The sequence below is a fragment of the Archocentrus centrarchus genome, chromosome 17, assembly GCF_007364275.1.
Source record: "Archocentrus centrarchus isolate MPI-CPG fArcCen1 chromosome 17, fArcCen1, whole genome shotgun sequence".
In the NCBI taxonomy this organism is placed as follows: Eukaryota; Metazoa; Chordata; class Actinopteri; order Cichliformes; family Cichlidae; genus Archocentrus; species Archocentrus centrarchus.
The window spans coordinates 28,834,118-28,854,684 of record NC_044362.1 but is presented as its reverse complement, the minus strand read 5'-3'; positions in this window follow the sequence as shown (position 1 = coordinate 28,854,684).

Below are 20,567 nucleotides of genomic sequence, written 5' to 3'. Positions count from 1 at the left end.
TATTTTGCCAAATGGAAAGAAATTGAAGAAGCAACAACAAATGAATATCCAATTCAAGAATTAATTGGTGAAAAGATTAGATCAGACAGAATAGAAAATTTGAAAAATCCATTTATAATTTTATCTCTTAAATTATGGAACAAGACAATACAATATAACAATTTAAAGGATGTGGTAGGACTGCTAAGATAGTGTGGATATGACAAAGACTTCATCCCCAACAGGTTGGAAGTAAGGTTCAGAGAGTGGGCTTTGCGAGGTTTGACTGTATACTGTACCCTGCTAAGTCAAGGGAAAATGAACAACTTTCAAACATTGAAAACAAATTATGGGTTAAATAATAGTGACTTCTTTAGATTTCTCCAAATCTGAAACTATATTGAAAAATTGTTGAAGAATACAAAAGAAATGTATCAAAAATAATCATTTGATTAAACTATTTTTGGATGCCTATATTGCAAATAATAATCATATAACAATCATAAAACAATTTCAAGACTTTACAAAGGTCTCTGTCAATCAAAAGGAACATTGTGCCACGTGAAACAAAAATGGGAAAAAGAAGCCAATTTATCAATATCTGAACTGGAATGGACAATCTGTGAGGCACAATGGAAAACTTCCAACTCTATGATATGGAGGGAATTTTGCTGGAAGGATGTGGTCAGGTTTTTAAAAACTCCAATCCAAGGAAGACATTTTACTAAATCGGCAAGCTGCTGGAGGAAATGCGGAGGACAAGAAGCAAACCACTACACCATATTTTGGACATGCCCCTCCATTTTGGAGAGAAGTCCATAAAATTTTTTAAAAAGGTGTTCCACATGGACATACAATTTCAGCTGAAATCAGTGCATCTAGGTTTACTGCTTGGGGCTAATGTGACATATAAAATTAAATATTTGTTTCAAATTTTGACTGTAGCAGCCACGAAAGCCATTACTAGGAAATGGCTCAGCCCCCAAACACCAACGCTAAATGAGTGGTTTGATATCATATATGGCATTTTCAAGTTAGAGAGAAAAACATTTAATATCAGGCTACAACAAGACAAATTTGGGGACAAATAGAGTAGATGGATTGATTTTATTTAAATCCAATGCAAATGGTGATTGCGTTACACTTTCATTTTTGTATATATACGGATGTATAGCAATGACACACCCCATGTGTTATATGTTGTCCTTTTGTAGTTTTTTTTTCTTTTCCTTTTATTTTTGTAATAACAAAAACTTTGTAAAAAAAGAATTGCAAAAAAATGAAATGTGTAATTAAAGAGCTTTAAAATGAGTGTTTGATGCCACGTTGTTTGTATATTTTACCTGTTTCTTGTTTTCTCTCCTCTGTTTTCTATGACAGGTGAAAACAAGAAAAAAAGGGAAGAAAACAATTAATAATTGATATCAGCAGCTAGAAGAACTGTTTATTTGAGGAGGAATTGTTACAATAACAAAAGTAAACACAACTTCCTTTTGTAAAATGAGAGTTACAGTGCATCCTGTCTCCTCCCTTCTCTGAAATTCAAAAGCATAAAGGATAATAACAGTTAATAACATCCTCAAAAACTCCAAAAAAGGAAAAAACAATCATTGATCAGAGTTCTAATACAGTCATTGATTAAATGTGTGCTTAAAGAGCTTTAAAATGAGAGTGTTTGATGCCACAATGTTTGTATATTTTACCTGTTTGTCGTTTTCTCTCCTCTGTTTTCTATGACAGGTGAAAACAAGAAAAAAAGGGAAAAAAACAATTAATAATTGATATCAGCAGGTAAAATAACTGTTTATTTGAGGAGGAATTGTTACAATAACAAAAGTAAACACAACTTCCTTTTGTAAAATGAGAGTTACAGTGCATCCTGTCTCCTCCCTTCTCTGAAATTCAAAAGCATAAAGAATAATAACAGTTAATAACATCCTCAAAAACTCCAAAAAAGGAAAAAACAATCATTGATCAGAGTTCTAATACAGTCATTGATTAAATGTGTACTTAAAGAGCTTTAAAATGAGTGTTTGATGCCACGATGTTTGTATATTTTACCTGTTTGTCGTTTTCTCTCCTCTGTTTTCTATGACAGGTGAAAACAAGAAAAAAAGGGAAAAAAACAATTAATAATTGATATCAGCAGCTAGAAGAACTGTTTATTTGAGGAGGAATTGTTACAATAACAAAAGTAAACACAACTTCCTTTTGTAAAATGAGAGTTACAGTGCATCCTGTCTCCTCCCTTCTCTGAAATTCAAAAGCATAAAGGATAATAACAGTTAATAACATCCTCAAAAACTCCAAATAAGGAAAAAACAATCATTGATCAGAGTTCTAATACAGTCATTGATTAAATGTGTACTTAAAGAGCTTTAAAATGAGAGTGTTTGATGCCACGATGTTTGTATATTTTACCTGTTTGTCGTTTTCTCTCCTCTATTTTCTGTGAAAGTAAAAAACAAGAAAAAAAGGGAAGAAAACAATTAATAATTGATATCAGCAGCTAGAAGAACTGTTTATTTGAGGAGGAATTGTTACAATAACAAAAGTAAACACAACTTCCTTTTGTAAAATGAGAGTTACAGTGCATCCTGTCTCCTCCCTTCTCTGAAATTCAAAAGCATAAAGGATAATAACAGTTAATAACATCCTCAAAAACTCCAAAAAAGGAAAAAACAATCATTGATCAGAGTTCTAATACAGTCATTGATTAAATGTGTGCTTAAAGAGCTTTAAAATGAGAGTGTTTGATGCCACAATGTTTGTATATTTTACCTGTTTCTTGTTTTCTCTCCTCTGTTTTCTATGACAGGTGAAAACAAGAAAAAAAGGGAAGAAAACAATTAATAAATGATATCAGCAGCTAGAAGAACTGTTTATTTGAGGAGGAATTGTTACAATAACAAAAGTAAACACAACTTCCTTTTGTAAAATGAGAGTTACAGTGCATCCTGTCTCCTCCCTTCTCTGAAATTCAAAAGCATAAAGGATAATAACAGTTAATAACATCCTCAAAAACTCCAAAAAAGGAAAAAACAATCATTGATCAGCGTTCTAATACAGTCATTGATTAAATGTGTGCTTAAAGACCTTTAAAATGAGTGTTTGATGCCACGATGTTTGTATATTTTACCTGTTTCTCGTTTTCTCTCCTCTGTTTTCTATGACAGGTGAAAACAAGAAAAAAAGGGAAAAAAACAATTAATAATTGATATCAGCAGGTAAAATAACTGTTTATTTGAGGAGGAATTGTTACAATAACAAAAGTAAACACAACTTCCTTTTGTAAAATGAGAGTTACAGTGCATCCTGTCTCCTCCCTTCTCTGAAATTCAAAAGCATAAAGAATAATAACAGTTAATAACATCCTCAAAAACTCCAAAAAAGGAAAAAACAATCATTGATCAGAGTTCTAATACAGTCATTGATTAAATGTGTACTTAAAGAGCTTTAAAATGAGTGTTTGATGCCACGATGTTTGTATATTTTACCTGTTTGTCGTTTTCTCTCCTCTGTTTTCTATGACAGGTGAAAACAAGAAAAAAAGGGAAAAAAACAATTAATAATTGATATCAGCAGCTAGAAGAACTGTTTATTTGAGGAGGAATTGTTACAATAACAAAAGTAAACACAACTTCCTTTTGTAAAATGAGAGTTACAGTGCATCCTGTCTCCTCCCTTCTCTGAAATTCAAAAGCATAAAGGATAATAACAGTTAATAACATCCTCAAAAACTCCAAATAAGGAAAAAACAATCATTGATCAGAGTTCTAATACAGTCATTGATTAAATGTGTACTTAAAGAGCTTTAAAATGAGAGTGTTTGATGCCACGATGTTTGTATATTTTACCTGTTTGTCGTTTTCTCTCCTCTATTTTCTGTGAAAGTAAAAAACAAGAAAAAAAGGGAAGAAAACAATTAATAATTGATATCAGCAGCTAGAAGAACTGTTTATTTGAGGAGGAATTGTTACAATAACAAAAGTAAACACAACTTCCTTTTGTAAAATGAGAGTTACAGTGCATCCTGTCTCCTCCCTTCTCTGAAATTCAAAAGCATAAAGGATAATAACAGTTAATAACATCCTCAAAAACTCCAAAAAAGGAAAAAAACAATCATTGATCAGAGTTCTAATACAGTCATTGATTAAATGTGTGCTTAAAGACCTTTAAAATGAGTGTTTGATGCCACGATGTTTGTATATTTTACCTGTTTGTCGTTTTCTCTCCTCTGTTTTCTATGACAGGTGAAAACAAGAAAAAAAGGGAAGAAAACAATTAATAAATGATATCAGCAGCTAGAAGAACTGTTTATTTGAGGAGGAATTGTTACAATAACAAAAGTAAACACAACTTCCTTTTGTAAAATGAGAGTTACAGTGCATCCTGTCTCCTCCCTTCTCTGAAATTCAAAAGCATAAAGGATAATAACAGTTAATAACATCCTCAAAAACTCCAAATAAGGAAAAAACAATCATTGATCAGCGTTCTAATACAGTCATTGATTAAATGTGTACTTAAAGAGCTTTAAAATGAGTGTTTGATGCCACGATGTTTGTATATTTTACCTGTTTGTCGTTTTCTCTCCTCTATTTTCTGTGAAAGTAAAAAACAAGAAAAAAAGGGAAAAAAACAATTAATAAATGATATCAGCAGCTAGAAGAACTGTTTATTTGAGGAGGAATTGTTACAATAACAAAAGTAAACACAACTTCCTTTTGTAAAATGAGAGTTACAGTGCATCCTGTCTCCTCCCTTCTCTGAAATTCAAAAGCATAAAGGATAATAACAGTTAATAACTTCATCAAAACTGAACAAAGTCAAAAGAATCATTGATCAGAGTTCTAATACAGTCATTGATTAAATGTGTACTTAAAGAGCTTTAAAATGAGAGTGTTTGATGCCACGATGTTTGTATATTTTACCTGTTTGTCGTTTTCTCTCCTCTGTTTTCTATGACAGGTGAAAACAAGAAAAAAAGGGAAGAAAACAATTAATAAATGATATCAGCAGCTAGAAGAACTGTTTATTTGAGGAGGAATTGTTACAATAACAAAAAAAAACACAACTTTCTTTTGTAAAATGAGAGTTACAGTGCATCCTGTCTCCTCCCTTCTCTGAAATTCAAAAGCATAAAGGATAATAACAGTTAATAACTTCATCAAAACTGAACAAAGTAAAAACAATCATTGATCAGAGTTCTAATACAGTCATTGATTAAATGTGTGCTTAAAGAGCTTTAAAATGAGAGTTTGATGCCACGATGTTTGTATATTTTACCTGTTTCTTGTTTTCTCTCCTCTGTTTTCTATGACAGGTGAAAACAAGAAAAAAAGGGAAGAAAACAATTAATAAATGATATCAGCAGCTAGAAGAACTGTTTATTTGAGGAGGAATTGTTACAATAACAAAAGTAAACACAACTTCCTTTTGTAAAATGAGAGTTACAGTGCATCCTGTCTCCTCCCTTCTCTGAAATTCAAAAGCATAAAGGATAATAACAGTTAATAACATCCTCAAAAACTCCAAAAAAGGAAAAAACAATCATTGATCAGCGTTCTAATACAGTCATTGATTAAATGTGTGCTTAAAGACCTTTAAAATGAGTGTTTGATGCCACGATGTTTGTATATTTTACCTGTTTGTCGTTTTCTCTCCTCTGTTTTCTATGACAGGTGAAAACAAGAAAAAAAGGGAAAAAAACAATTAATAAATGATATCAGCAGCTAGAAGAACTGTTTATTTGAGGAGGAATTGTTACAATAACAAAAGTAAACACAACTTCCTTTTGTAAAATGAGAGTTACAGAGCATCCTGTCTCCTCCCTTCTCTGAAATTCAAAAGCACAAAGGATAATAACAGTTAATAACTTCATCAAAAACTCCAAATAAGGAAAAAACAATCATTGATCAGAGTTCTAATACAGTCATTGATTAAATGTGTGCTTAAAGACCTTTAAAATGAGTGTTTGATGCCACGATGTTTGTATATTTTACCTGTTTGTCGTTTTCTCTCCTCTGTTTTCTATGACAGGTGAAAACAAGAAAAAAAGGGAAGAAAACAATTAATAATTGATATCAGCAGCTAGAAGAACTGTTTATTTGAGGAGGAATTGTTACAATAACAAAAGTAAACACAACTTCCTTTTGTAAAATGAGAGTTACAGTGCATCCTGTCTCCTCCCTTCTCTGAAATTCAAAAGCATAAAGGATAATAACAGTTAATAACATCCTCAAAAACTCCAAAAAAGGAAAAAACAATCATTGATCAGAGTTCTAATACAGTCATTGATTAAATGTGTACTTAAAGAGCTTTAAAATGAGTGTTTGATGCCACGATGTTTGTATATTTTACCTGTTTCTTGTTTTCTCTCCTCTGTTTTCTATGACAGGTGAAAACAAGAAAAAAAGGGAAGAAAACAATTAATAATTGATATCAGCAGCTAGAAGAACTGTTTATTTGAGGAGGAATTGTTACAATAACAAAAGTAAACACAACTTCCTTTTGTAAAATGAGAGTTACAGTGCATCCTGTCTCCTCCCTTCTCTGAAATTCAAAAGCATAAAGGATAATAACAGTTAATAACATCCTCAAAAACTCCAAATAAGGAAAAAACAATCATTGATCAGCGTTCTAATACAGTCATTGATTAAATGTGTACTTAAAGAGCTTTAAAATGAGAGTGTTTGATGCCACGATGTTTGTATATTTTACCTGTTTGTCGTTTTCTCTCCTCTATTTTCTGTGAAAGTAAAAAACAAGAAAAAAAGGGAAAAAAACAATTAATAAATGATATCAGCAGCTAGAAGAACTGTTTATTTGAGGAGGAATTGTTACAATAACAAAAGTAAACACAACTTCCTTTTGTAAAATGAGAGTTACAGTGCATCCTGTCTCCTCCCTTCTCTGAAATTCAAAAGCATAAAGGATAATAACAGTTAATAACATCCTCAAAAACTCCAAAAAAGGAAAAAACAATCATTGATCAGAGTTCTAATACAGTCATTGATTAAATGTGTGCTTAAAGACCTTTAAAATGAGTGTTTGATGCCACGATGTTTGTATATTTTACCTGTTTCTCGTTTTCTCTCCTCTGTTTTCTATGACAGGTGAAAACAAGAAAAAAAGGGAAAAAAACAATTAATAATTGATATCAGCAGGTAAAAGAACTGTTTATTTGAGGAGGAATTGTTACAATAACAAAAGTAAACACAACTTCCTTTTGTAAAATGAGAGTTACAGTGCATCCTGTCTCCTCCCTTCTCTGAAATTCAAAAGCATAAAGGATAATAACAGTTAATAACATCCTCAAAAACTCCAAATAAGGAAAAAACAATCATTGATCAGCGTTCTAATACAGTCATTGATTAAATGTGTACTTAAAGAGCTTTAAAATGAGTGTTTGATACCACGATGTTTGTATATTTTACCTGTTTGTCGTTTTCTCTCCTGTTTTCTATGACAGGTGAAAACAAGAAAAAAAGGGAAGAAAACAATTAATAATTGATATCAGCAGCTAGAAGAACTGTTTATTTGAGGAGGAATTGTTACAATAACAAAAGTAAACACAACTTCCTTTTGTAAAATGAGAGTTACAGTGCATCCTGTCTCCTCCCTTCTCTGAAATTCAAAAGCATAAAGAATAATAACAGTTAATAACATCCTCAAAAACTCCAAAAAAGGAAAAAACAATCATTGATCAGAGTTCTAATACAGTCATTGATTAAATGTGTACTTAAAGAGCTTTAAAATGAGTGTTTGATGCCACGATGTTTGTATATTTTACCTGTTTGTCGTTTTCTCTCCTCTGTTTTCTATGACAGGTGAAAACAAGAAAAAAAGGGAAGAAAACAATTAATAATTGATATCAGCAGCTAGAAGAACTGTTTATTTGAGGAGGAATTGTTAGAATAACAAAAGTAAACACAACTTCCTTTTGTAAAATGAGAGTTACAGTGCATCCTGTCTCCTCCCTTCTCTGAAATTCAAAAGCATAAAGGATAATAACAGTTAATAACATCCTCAAAAACTCCAAAAAAGGAAAAAACAATCATTGATCAGCGTTCTAATACAGTCATTGATTAAATGTGTGCTTAAAGAGCTTTAAAATGAGTGTTTGATGCCACGTTGTTTGTATATTTTACCTGTTTCTTGTTTTCTCTCCTCTGTTTTCTATGACAGGTGAAAACAAGAAAAAAAGGGAAAAAAACAATTAATAATTGATATCAGCAGCTAGAAGAACTGTTTATTTGAGGAGGAATTGTTACAATAACAAAAGTAAACACAACTTCCTTTTGTAAAATGAGAGTTACAGTGCATCCTGTCTCCTCCCTTCTCTGAAATTCAAAAGCATAAAGGATAATAACAGTTAATAACATCCTCAAAAACTCCAAAAAAGGAAAAAACAATCATTGATCAGCGTTCTAATACAGTCATTGATTAAATGTGTGCTTAAAGAGCTTTAAAATGAGTGTTTGATGCCACGTTGTTTGTATATTTTACCTGTTTCTTGTTTTCTCTCCTCTGTTTTCTATGACAGGTGAAAACAAGAAAAAAAGGGAAAAAAACAATTAATAATTGATATCAGCAGGTAAAAGAACTGTTTATTTGAGGAGGAATTGTTACAATAACAAAAGTAAACACAACTTCCTTTTGTAAAATGAGAGTTACAGTGCATCCTGTCTCCTCCCTTCTCTGAAATTCAAAAGCATAAAGGATAATAACAGTTAATAACATCCTCAAAAACTCCAAATAAGGAAAAAACAATCATTGATCAGCGTTCTAATACAGTCATTGATTAAATGTGTACTTAAAGAGCTTTAAAATGAGAGTGTTTGATGCCACGATGTTTGTATATTTTACCTGTTTGTCGTTTTCTCTCCTCTATTTTCTGTGAAAGTAAAAAACAAGAAAAAAAGGGAAGAAAACAATTAATAATTGATATCAGCAGCTAGAAGAACTGTTTATTTGAGGAGGAATTGTTACAATAACAAAAGTAAACACAACTTCCTTTTGTAAAATGAGAGTTACAGTGCATCCTGTCTCCTCCCTTCTCTGAAATTCAAAAGCATAAAGGATAATAACAGTTAATAACATCCTCAAAAACTCCAAAAAAGGAAAAAACAATCATTGATCAGAGTTCTAATACAGTCATTGATTAAATGTGTACTTAAAGAGCTTTAAAATGAGTGTTTGATGCCACGATGTTTGTATATTTTACCTGTTTGTCGTTTTCTCTCCTCTATTTTCTGTGAAAGTAAAAAACAAGAAAAAAAGGGAAAAAAACAATTAATAAATGATATCAGCAGCTAGAAGAACTGTTTATTTGAGGAGGAATTGTTACAATAACAAAAGTAAACACAACTTCCTTTTGTAAAATGAGAGTTACAGTGCATCCTGTCTCCTCCCTTCTCTGAAATTCAAAAGCATAAAGGATAATAACAGTTAATAACTTCATCAAAACTGAACAAAGTCAAAAGAATCATTGATCAGAGTTCTAATACAGTCATTGATTAAATGTGTACTTAAAGAGCTTTAAAATGAGAGTGTTTGATGCCACGATGTTTGTATATTTTACCTGTTTGTCGTTTTCTCTCCTCTGTTTTCTATGACAGGTGAAAACAAGAAAAAAAGGGAAGAAAACAATTAATAAATGATATCAGCAGCTAGAAGAACTGTTTATTTGAGGAGGAATTGTTACAATAACAAAAAAAAACACAACTTCCTTTTGTAAAATGAGAGTTACAGTGCATCCTGTCTCCTCCCTTCTCTGAAATTCAAAAGCATAAAGGATAATAACAGTTAATAACTTCATCAAAACTGAACAAAGTAAAAACAATCATTGATCAGAGTTCTAATACAGTCATTGATTAAATGTGTACTTAAAGAGCTTTAAAATGAGTGTTTGATATCACGATGTTTGTATATTTTACCTGTTTCTTGTTTTCTCTCCTCTGTTTTCTATGACAGGTGAAAACAAGAAAAAAAGGGAAAAAACAATTAATAATTGATATCAGCAGCTAGAAGAACTGTTTATTTGAGGAGGAATTGTTACAATAACAAAAGTAAACACAACTTCCTTTTGTAAAATGAGAGTTACAGTGCATCCTGTCTCCTCCCTTCTCTGAAATTCAAAAGCATAAAGGATAATAACAGTTAATAACATCCTCAAAAACTCCAAATAAGGAAAAAACAATCATTGATCAGAGTTCTAATACAGTCATTGATTAAATGTGTGCTTAAAGAGCTTTAAAATGAGTGTTTGATATCACGATGTTTGTATATTTTACCTGTTTGTCGTTTTCTCTCCTCTGTTTTCTATGACAGGTGAAAACAAGAAAAAAAGGGAAGAAAACAATTAATAATTGATATCAGCAGCTAGAAGAACTGTTTATTTGAGGAGGAATTGTTACAATAACAAAAGTAAACACAACTTCCTTTTGTAAAATGAGAGTTACAGTGCATCCTGTCTCCTCCCTTCTCTGAAATTCAAAAGCATAAAGGATAATAACAGTTAATAACATCCTCAAAAACTCCAAAAAAGGAAAAAAACAATCATTGATCAGAGTTCTAATACAGTCATTGATTAAATGTGTACTTAAAGAGCTTTAAAATGAGAGTGTTTGATGCCACGATGTTTGTATATTTTACCTGTTTGTCGTTTTCTCTCCTCTATTTTCTGTGAAAGTAAAAAACAAGAAAAAAAGGGAAAAAAACAATTAATAAATGATATCAGCAGCTAGAAGAACTGTTTATTTGAGGAGGAATTGTTACAATAACAAAAGTAAACACAACTTCCTTTTGTAAAATGAGAGTTACAGTGCATCCTGTCTCCTCCCTTCTCTGAAATTCAAAAGCATAAAGGATAATAACAGTTAATAACATCCTCAAAAACTCCAAAAAAGGAAAAAACAATCATTGATCAGCGTTCTAATACAGTCATTGATTAAATGTGTACTTAAAGACCTTTAAAATGAGAGTGTTTGATGCCACGATGTTTGTATATTTTACCTGTTTGTCGTTTTCTCTCTGTTTTCTGTGAAAGTAAAAAACAAGAAAAAAAGGGAAAAAAACAATTAATAAATGATATCAGCAGCTAGAAGAACTGTTTATTTGAGGAGGAATTGTTACAATAACAAAAGTAAACACAACTTCCTTTTGTAAAATGAGAGTTACAGTGCATCCTGTCTCCTCCCTTCTCTGAAATTCAAAAGCATAAAGGATAATAACAGTTAATAACATCCTCAAAAACTCCAAAAAAGGAAAAAACAATCATTGATCAGCGTTCTAATACAGTCATTGATTAAATGTGTGCTTAAAGAGCTTTAAAATGAGAGTTTGATGCCACGATGTTTGTATATTTTACCTGTTTCTCGTTTTCTCTCCTGTTTTCTATGACAGGTGAAACCAAGAAAAAAAGGGAAGAAAACAATTAATAATTGATATCAGCAGTAAATGAAGGATGTCTTTCAAAATAAGCTGTTAATAACTCATTCAGGATGATTTCATGGCCAAAATACAATCAACTGTATGCCAAAACTTGGACTCAGACATGGAAAACACAACAACTGAACAGCTGAGAGCCACCTGTTTCACTTTATCTGCAGTCAGTTCTTGACAGGGTCCATAAAATCAGCCCGGAGTAACATTAACTACGAGGACAGGTAACCAGATCACCTCATCTGCCCCACCGAAATAAATCCGAGGGGCTTTTTCAACTTTTAACCTCAAGACTTGCCTCTATGTTAGCTAATATGCAGGTAGCTAATGTTCTATAAGCTAACTCCACCGCCACAATCTCACATTTCTGAATAAAAACTACAAATAAAGAATTACCTTCATTATATTATACCAGAATAATGTTACTTAACTGGTAACGGCATGAATGAAGCATATTTAACAGAAACAAATACAGCGATTACCTTTGAGAAGCGGTGCCCTCCAGCAGGGACAAAAAAAAGTGGGGGGAAAAGGCGTTTACGGTGGCCGCTGTTTTTTGCTATCTGGGTAACTTCATCACAAACTGTCTAAATTAAAAGAATTACCGATCTCTGCTCTCTATAAGGCAAACAGCAGATGAAAAAAGATGAACATTAAACAGCTGTTTAGACAGAAGATGGCGGATAAACTGAATTCTTGTGTTTCATTGCTTATGTTTCCATTATCATTCGCTCTTAGTGACACATAAACAGACTAGAATGGAATGTAACACAATCAAGAATCAAAGAATAACACACCATGATGCCGGTCTTTAAAGTAAACATCTGATTGCCTGAGACAGTAAACAGCCTTTTGCGGCTCCTAAAATTGTTTCTCAGGTCTGGCATAAATATTTCACATGACATTTTCACACTCATGAAGTCCTAATCCCAATCCTAATCACTGTAAGCGATTAAAGGTCATTCTAATGTGCACTTGACTCTTTGTGACTTGAAATATATTTTATTGCTACAATTTACCATCGCGGTCACTCAAGGGTGAAGGTAATTGAGGGCTGATAGCTCACCGAAAAATACCGAGGTCGTTTTTCGATACTTGAGCAGTTGTTTTTTTCAAATTTCACCTCTTTTTTAGAAATCTCTGCTCCCGTGTCCACTGTTGCCGACTCCTCGGTAAGGAAAGTAGCTATTGGCTGTCCTAAAAGTCGCTGTGTGACGTCATCACCGAATTTGCATACTTGGTTATTTGCATGTTGTTGCAATCGAGGCTGTAGGAGAGAGGAATAACATTTTTGAAGAGACAAAAAAAACCCCACCCTAAATATGTTTAGAAATACTAGGGCTGGGGAATATGGACCAAAATAATATCTCAATATTTGTTTTACCTTAATGGTGAAATACAAAATATATCTTGATATTTTTTTCTTCCCAAAAGGTATAAACCAAAAAGCACTTCTGAGTCAAAGTTACATGTCCCAAATGTCACACAGAAACTTTTATTAACATTCAGCTGTAAATGTACGTGAGAAATTGCTCAAAAATAAACCACTGGCATATTTAAATAATAATGCTCCTCAAATATATTAATGCTATTTTCCTCCATAACAAAAGACTCGTAGCCGTGCTATTAAAATGTAAACAGAAGAGATACAGAGAAAAAAAGGCTGACTGATTCTTTCAAAAGCCAGTCTGCAGTGAAGTAGACGTCACCAAAGAGGTTTGGGTAGATTGTATCTTCGGGTACTTTGGTGTGGGTAGGTGTGTGTAGCCATGCATGTATGTGTCTGTGGATGCATGTGCATAGGCATGGTTGGGTAATATTATAACTAGTTTAATTATGAACTTGCAAAATGACATGGGGACAGGACTAGATAACCTCTTGCTTCTTCCTGCTCCCTTTTGAACACCTTGAGATTTATTTATAAAATACATTGCTGGTCATTTTATTTATTGATGTTTGCTTTGCAACTGTTGTATATGTAAATATATGTACATATGCATAAACACAGTGATTAAATGTGTGCTTAAAGAGTTTCAAAATGACAGTGTTTGATACCACGCTGTTTGCACATTTTACCTGTTTCTCATTTTCTCTCTTCTGTTTTCTGTGAAAATTAAAAATAACACAAAAACAAGAAGAAAATTTATAATAAATGATATCAGCAGCTAGAAGAACTGTTTATTTGAGGAGAAATTGTTACAGTAACAAAAGTAAACACAACTTCCTTTTGTAAAATGAGAGTTACAGTGCATCCTGTCTCCTCCCTTCTCTGAAATTCAAAATCATAAAGGATAATAACAGTTAATAACTTCATCAAAAACTCCAAAAAAGGAAAAAGAATAATTGATCAGAGTTCTAATACAGTCATTGATTAAATGTGTGCTTAAAGAGCTTTAAAATGAGAGTGTTTGATACCACTTTGTTTGCATATTCAATTCAATTCAATTCTATTTTATTTATATAGCGGCAAATCACAACAAACTGTCGCCTCAAGCTGCTTTGTATTGTGGGTAAAGACCCTACAATAATACAGAGAAAACCCAACAGTCAAAACGACCCCCTATGAGCAGCACTTGGCGACAGTGGGAAGGAAAAACTCCCTTTTAGTAGGAACAAACCTCCAGCAGAACCAGGCTCAGGGAGGGGGGGTCATCTGCTGTGATGGTTGGGCTGAGGGGAGAGAAAGACATGCTGTGGAAGAGAGCCAGAAATTAATAACAATTAATGATTAAATGCAGAGTGGAGTATAAACAAAGTAAATAAGATGAATGAAATGAAACAGTCCATTATGGGAACCCCCCCAGCAGCCTAGGCCTATAGCAGCATAACTAAGGGATGGTTCAGGGTCACCTGATCCAGCCCTAACTACAAGCTTGATCAAAAAGGAAAGTTTTAAGCCTAATCTTAAAAATAGAGAGGGTGTCTGTCTCCCGAATCCAAGCTGGGAGTTGGTTCCACAGAAGAGGGGCCTGAAAGCTGAAGGCTCTGCCTCCCATTCTACTCTTAAGTATCCTAGGAACCACAAGTAAGCCAGCAGTCTGAGAATGAAGTGCTCTGTTGGGGTGATATGGTACTATGAGGTCTTTGAGATAAGATGGGGCCTGATTATTCAAGACCTTGTATGTGAGGAGAAGAATTTTAAATTCTATTCTAGATTTAACAGGGAGCCAATGAAGAGAAGCCAATATGAGAGAAATCTGCTCTCTCTTTCTAGTCCCTGTCAGTACTCTAGCTGCAGCATTTTGGATCAGCTGAAGGCTTTTCAGGAAGCTTTTAGGACAGCCTGATAATAATGAATTACAATAGTCCACCTTAGAAGTAATAAATGCATGAATTAGCTTTTCAGCATCACTCTGAGAAAGGATGTTTCTAATTTTAGAAATATTGCGCAAATGCAAAAAAGCGGTCCTACATATTTGTTTAATATGTGCATTGAAGGACATATCCTGGTCAAAAATGACTCCAAGATTTCTCAGTGTTACTGGAGGCCAAAGTAATGCCATCCAGAGTAAGTATCTGGTTAGACACCATGTTTCTAAGATTTGTGGGGCCGAGAACAAGAATTTCAGTTTTATCTGAATTTAGAAGCAGGAAATTAGAGGTCATCCAGGCCTTAATGTCTTTAAGACATTCCTGCAGTTTAACTAATTGATGTGTGTCATCTGGCTTCATTGATAGGTAAAGCTGAGTATCATCTGCATATCAATGAAAACTGATGCAGTGCTTTCTAATAATACTGCCTAAGGGAAGCATGTATAATGTAAATAAAATTGGTCCTAGCACAGAACCCTGTGGAACTCCATAATTAACCTTAGTGTGTGAAGAAGACTCCCCATTTACATGAACAAATTGGAGTCTATGAGATAAATATGATTCAAACCACTGCAGTGCAGTACCTTTAATACCTATAGCAAGCTCTAATCTCTGTAATAAAATGTTATGGTCAACAGTATCAAAAGCTGCACTGAGGTCCAACAGGACAAGCACAGAGATGAGTCCACTGTCAGAGGCTGTAAGAAGATCATTGGTAACCTTCACTAATGCTGTTTCTGTACTGTGATGAATTCTGAAACCTGACTGAAACTCTTCAAATAAACCGTTCCTCTGCAGATGATCAGTTAGCTGTTTTACAACTACTCTTTCAAGAATCTTTGAGAGAAAAGGAAGGTTGGAGATTGGCCTATAATTAGCTAAGACAGCTGGGTCAAGTGATGGCTTTTTAAGTAGAGGTTTAATTACAGCCACCTTGAAGGTCTGTGGTACATAGCCAACTAATAAAGACTGATTGATCATTTTTAAGATTGAAGCATCAATAATTGGAAAGACTTCTTTGAACAGTCTAGTAGGAATGGGATCTAATAAACATGTTGCTGGTTTGGAGGAAGTAACTATTGAAGTTAACTAAAATTTTATTTGTAAAGAAATCCATGAAGTCACTACTAGTTAAGTGAAAGGAATACTCGGCTCTACAGAGCTCTGACTCTTTGTCAGCCTGGCTACGGTGCTGAAAACAAACCTGGGGTTCTTATTTTTTTCAATTAATGATGAATAGTAAGATGTCCTAGCTTTACGGAGGGCTTTTTTATAGAGCAACAAACTCTTTTTCCAGGCTAAATGAGCATCGTCTGATTTAGTGAGACGCCATTCCCTCTCCAGGTTACAGGTTATCTTCTTTAAGTTGTGCATTTGCGAATTATACCACGGAGTCAGGCACTTCTGATTTGAAGCTTTCCTTTTCAGAGGAGCCACAGTATCCAAAGTCGTACGCACTGGGAGCAGAGTTTAGGTAGCTGCTCTGTACTGTGTTGGCACTGAAGAGCATAACAATGAAGGAATTAGTTCCTTAAACTTAGTTACAGCACTTTCAGAAAGACTTCTACTAAGAAATGATCAGACAGGAGGGGGCTTTCAGGGAATACTGTTAAGTCTTCAGTTTCTATGCCATATGTCAGGACATGATTAAAGTGGTGGGTGGGCTCCTTTACATTTTGAGAGAAGCCAATTGAATCTAATAATAGCTTGAATGCAGTGTTGAGGCTGTCATTCTCAGCATCTACATGGATGTTAAAATCACCCACTATAATTATTTTATCTGAACTGAGCACTAAATCAGATAAAAAGTCTGAGAAATCAGACAGAAACTCTGAGTAAGGACCAGGTGGACGATAGATAATAACAAATAAAACAGGTTTTTGATTTTCCCAATTAGGATGGACAAGACTAAGAGTCAGGCTTTCAAAAGAATGAAAACTTTGTCTGGGTCTTTGATTAATTAATAAGCTGGAATTGAAGATTGCAGCTAATCCTCCTCCTCGACCTGTGCTTCGAGCATTCTGACAGTTACTGTGACTCGGGGGTGTTGATTCATTTAAACTAACATATTCATCCTGCTGTAACCAGGTTTCTGTAAGGCAGAATAAATCAATACGTTGATCAATTATTAAATCATTTACTAATAGGGACTTGGAAGAGAGAGACCTAATGTTTAACAATCCACATTTAATTGTTTTATTTTTTGGTGCAGTTGATGAAGCTGTATTATTTATTGTTTTTGAATTTTTATGCTTAAATAGCTTTTTGCTGATTTTAGCTTTGGTTTTTGGTGGTCTGGGAGCAGGCACCGACTCTATGGGGATGGGGTTTTGGGGGGATGGCAGGAGGAGAGAAGCTGCAGAGAGGCGTATAAGACTGCAACTCTGCTTCCTGGTATCAACCCTGGGTAGTCAGTTTTTAGGAGGGTTAATAAATTTGGCCAGATTTCTAGAAATGAGAGCTGCTCCATCCAAAGTGGGATGGATGCCAGGTTGCGCACACACTCTGGCTCGCACTCCATTCAAATCAATAAGGACAATGAAACTGTGCAGCCATAAAACGTGATTTAAAAGTGATATCAGCATCAAAATGTCTGGCTGTTGTGTGTTTGGCTAACAGAATTTCTACTCTACCAAAAGCAGACTGAAGTTGTACTCTGTAAAACCAAACAGTGTATCTTAATAAAAGAAGTAAGTTCATTTAACTTAACCTGCTGAAAAAGTTGGAACCACTCATTCCCATAAATTAAATGCAATTAAAAATGAATTGTTGAAGTTCTAACTCAGTTGTTTTGAGTACACAGTTGGTTTTAGCTGTGACAGTGGGTGGCATAGTGCTGCATTGTTAAGTATATCCCATGATTCAGTAGATCATAAAAACACTTAACAGAAATAAGTTGAAATAATCATTTTCTGTATGAATTCATCAGTCTCTTAAATCATTGTGGAGGAATTTTGGTCGACTCTTCTGTACAACGTTGCTTCAGTTCATTGAGGTTTGCAGGCCGTCATTCATGCGCAGCTCTCAGCATTTCAGTCAGGTTGAGGTCTGGACTCTGGCTGGGCCATTGTGTTATAGATCTGCTGGTGTGATTGGGATCAGTGTCCTGTCACATGAATAAACTTGAGCCAAGCTTTAGTTGTCAGATGGATCTCCTCACATTTAACTCTACAGATGGAAGGACCGGGGCACATGGCCAACTCAGTGACTGCAGAACAAGCCCAAATTGTCATCCCTCCAGCACTGTGCTTGACAGCTGGTATGAGGTGATATGATTCTGTGTTTGGTTTTCACAAAGCATGGTGCTGTGCATTATGGCCAAGCATCTCCACTCTTGTGGCTTGCTCAGATGCAGTTTTGTAAACAAACTGTGCTGCCATGATCTTTTTCTCCTGGTAACACTTCCAAACAAGTCACATTTGTCTTTTTCTAACTGTAGTGTCGCGGATTTTAACATTTAACATGAGTCTGAGACGTAGCTCTTGGATTTTTGCAGTTTGACTGACTACTGCATGGTCTGAGTTTAGGGAGAATTTACTGGGATGTTCCCTTCTGGGAAGACTGGCGACTGTCTTGAATGTTTTCGACTTGTGAACGGTCTTTCTCGCTGTAGAATGATGGACTTCAAATTGATTGGAAATAGCCTTTTAACCATTCCCAGACTGACAGGTGCAACAGTTGCTTCTTTAAGATCATTGCTTGTCCTCCTTCTTTCGGCATTTTGGTTACACACACCTGAATGCTCCAAACCAGAATATTTACCAAAACTTTTATAGAGATGGTCACACTTCCAGATGATCAAATAATAAAGCTACTTTCCCTCTTAAGTTGTATGGAAGAAGGAAGGGTGTTCTTAGTTTTTCCTCACACTGCTTCTGCATTTTTGGTAACTTTCACACTTTAAAAAAACCATCTGGTGGGCTAATTTTGGCTCCCAGTCTGCATGTTTGACAACACTGGTATAGGCAGCCCAGTTCTTCCACTTAAGACTGGGAAAACACACTACAGGGGCCACTGTCTTAAACCATGAAAGAGGCTTCATATTCATATTAAAGTTCTCAGAATAAAATCCCAAATTAAATGTATAAAAATGGCCAAGCAGTGTCTGTATTTAACAGATGAACAGTCACGTGGAACCCATCTCCACATCCACAGGAGTCCAATAACCAAACAGAGAGGACGTGATTTTTTCCTCATAATTATTTAATCACACATACATTTACATCATGCAGTCAATCCAAAACTGTGATCTCATTAATGTCCCGTCTCCGTCCATATCAGAGCCCAGCTATTTGTGCCCCAGTTCTCCAGGAATGATCCAGTACCTTGTCCACTGATGGAGCCCCAAAACTGTCCTTTAAAAATTGACCAACTATTACACAGTAATAAAAAAAAGTGGCTACACTTTTAATTTAGAATTAATGCAAAATTTAATTTAGGTAAACACAAGTCATTTTTCCTGTATTTATTCCCCATTTTATATCCAGTTTTGGTGGGAGGTCAAAGGATAAACATTTTGAGGTCCATGCTGCAAAGTCTTAACTAAATCTAGAAGGTTACACAGAGGGTATAAACCATCTCGATAAGACACCAAACACTGTCCTGTCATAGATGCGAGGGAGCTACTCCTCCCTGCAGCTTGCAGAGCGTAACTGTTACAACTGAATACACTTCAACGACAACAAGCAGCTGTCGAAACCTTTTTTTTTTTTTTTAAGCTCCATTCAAAAAATAGCCTTACGTGGAGTGTTTTTATCTGAGTGCAGCTATTGTAAAGAAGTGCTATTTTAACCCAACTTCCCTGTTCCATGATGACAGGTTTTAGTATGACAACTCTTAGAGAAAGCTGAAATCCTATCCCTCCTTTTTCCAGCTACATTTGTTCCACTAGTCTCAAAAATGTATCATTTTTCAGTAGAAGTTTCTTTAATCAGTCTTCCCAAAAAGCTTCATGCTCAAAACTTTGGGTCATATTTGAATTTTTATACAGTTTGCGCACCTTGTCAGCTGTCTGTTTATAGCAGCTGCAGAAGATTTTAGTATTTAATATGACAATTAAAAAAAGAAGAAAACTCGGCATCATGTCTCAGCTTTTCAGAAAGAGTGATGAAAGAATAAAACACATGAATTACTTGACACCAGTGAAACAAAATGCAACACAGAGGAGGAGTGGCAGGTCCTACCTCTGCAAACACACCATGACCACACCTGCCGGTCGACCGTATACAGTGTATTTTACAGTATATTGCACTTACACAAGATGTTAGTGTTCTCATGCTGGGGTTACAATCGCAACAAGCTCTTTGCCAAATGCCCCGGGGCTTCACAGGGTTAAAAAAAAAAAAAAAAAAAGTGATGGGAAATTTAAAAAAAAAATTAAATTAAAAATACATCAAGGAGAAGAAAAAACAAAATAAATTCTACACCCCTGGGATAAATTTAGTTAAATAAACCCTTCCTCCAGATGATGACAGAAGATCATTGTGCAATTTTAGACCCCGCCCTCCCTGACTGGCTGATCAGCAGCAAGGGTCTAACCCACTGACCGAACACTCCCACCCCAACCGCCCATGGTTAACCCCCACTTTCAAATAGAAATCTACACCATCTATGGAACAAAGAAAGAGATACAGTACATAAAACCCAGCATGACATTCTGAAAATTTACAACTGAAAGGGGCGCGTACAGTTACGGGTCTTTAATCTATAAGAAAGAACAAAAAGAAGAAGAAGAAAAAAAAAAACAAAGGTGTGGGAGGGAATACGGAAGAAGCAGCGAGGCACGCTTGAAAAGAAAACATGACACTGCAGGGATTCAAGAGTTTAAACTA